Source organism: Cajanus cajan, chromosome 2 (assembly GCF_000230855.2).
Source record: "Cajanus cajan strain Asha chromosome 2, NIPB_CcT2T_4, whole genome shotgun sequence".
Lineage (NCBI taxonomy): Eukaryota > Viridiplantae > Streptophyta > Magnoliopsida > Fabales > Fabaceae > Cajanus > Cajanus cajan.
The window spans coordinates 58,004,348-58,006,159 of record NC_138518.1 but is presented as its reverse complement, the minus strand read 5'-3'; the positions used below and the strand labels follow the sequence as shown (position 1 = coordinate 58,006,159).

The 1,812-nt window shown below is 46.0% G+C and overlaps 1 pseudogene; it reads left to right on the top strand.

The window, feature by feature from the left end:
- Positions 1-428: 428 nt before the first annotated feature.
- Positions 429-1,151, top strand: LOC145955074 (putative clathrin assembly protein At4g40080 pseudogene; annotated as a pseudogene).
- Positions 1,152-1,812: the final 661 nt, after the last annotated feature.

Here is a 1,812-nt window from a genome sequence, read left to right as displayed (position 1 = left end):
CTGTCGATCTTGCTCATCATCGTCTTGGTCACCCCAACTCGTAGAAATTGCCTCTTTTAATTCCTAGTTTTTCTATGATTAAATCCATCCAATGTGAGTTGCGTCAGTTAAGGAAACATGTCTGTCAATCCTATAGATCTAGTTCATTATGAAAATTCGGGACCTGGTCGAGTCAGTTCAACTTTAAGTTATTCTTATTTTGTTACATTTATTGATGACACTACTACAAAAACAGTATTTAACATCGCCATATTTACATCGGTTCCACCAGAACCGATGTAAATCATAAACGCGGTGGCAAACTTGTAAATAAATATAAAATAAAAATATATTTACATCGGTTTTGCTTATGACTGATGTAGAAGATAAATCCGGGAGTTGTTCTACATCGGTTTTTCTTATAACCGATGTAGAAATGAAACCCTAACATTCTCGCGCGGGTGCACACGCCCCCTCTCTTCAAATTCCCAAACCTCCAAGATGCCAAAGCCCTCTTCGATTCCATCGCCACCTCCTCCACTCCTACGCCGTTGTCGTCGCCTCCCCCTCTAACTCCCCCACTTGACCGTCGTTCAATACTCCTAATCGGAATAATCAAAGAGAAAGCATCGCAGAGCAAGGCGGCGCTACTCTCCTAATGGACCACCCTCTCCCTCCTCTACGCCACCACCCACGACTCCTCCGTGCCCCCCACGCGCAAGCACCTCGCCACGCTCATCTCCTCTGCCGATGGCTCACGCACCACTGCCTCCGCCTTCGTCGACCTCCTCATGGACCGCCTCAACGCCACGCACCATGCCACCGTCGCCCTCAAGTGCCTCGCCGTGCACCACATTGTCTGCAACGACACCTTCATCCTCCAGGACCAGCTCTCCGTCTACCCCTCCTCCGGCGGAAGAAACCACCTCAACCTCTCCAACTTCCACCGTAGCACTGCCGACCCCACCTCCTAGGTGCGGTGGTTCGCGCAGCACGTGGAGCAGCTCCTCTGCGCCTCCAGAGACCTCGGCTTCTTCCTCAGAGCCAACTTCGATAGCCAAGACAGGGTCTCGGGGATCACCAACGCGCACCTGTTGACCGAGTTTGACTCCCTCGTGGCGGTGGTGGAGGGGATCTGGAAGAGGCTCGAGCCCACCGAGCGCACCTGGTGATTAGTGTGGATTGCTTTCACGTTTCGTTTTCTATACTTTGGTGATTATTTATGAGAAATAAAGAGTTGGTGTTGTTTTTTTATGCTAAGAGTTTTGCAGATAGTTTTGCTTACTGTGTTCTGGTCTTTTTCGGGTGGAAGGTTGTTGTGTGCTATTAGACTGAAAGGGCTTGGTTGAAATGTATTAAACATGCTAGATTAAAGTCTTTGTGCTTCAGCAGAAAGAACACCCCAAATTCAGAAGAAAGTCTGAAGACCATTTTGTGGAGCACTCCTTGTCCCATCACTGAGGCCTTATGTGGCTTCCAATTTGTGCTGACTCACTTGGATGGTTGTCAACTTCTTATAAAGTCAAATCCAGGCGAAGTTGTCAAGCCTGGTATGTAAATGGTCCACATCTCTTTTAATAGTTCTTAATCTTTTATAGGTTTGGAGTGGGTGAAAAAGTTCTTAATTTGTGTCATGTTTTAGTTTAATTGAAGTTTGGCACTTTGGCTTGCATGATAACATTTGGGGATATGCGTGATTGTCATCACTAGTTCTTAATTCTGGTGATTGAAGCATTTTAAATGTAATATTTGTTTCTTGGTATATCTTGTTTAATTATGGAAGATGATGATTAATGAACCCTCTCCTTTTTTTTCCGGCAGAAACTAAAGACT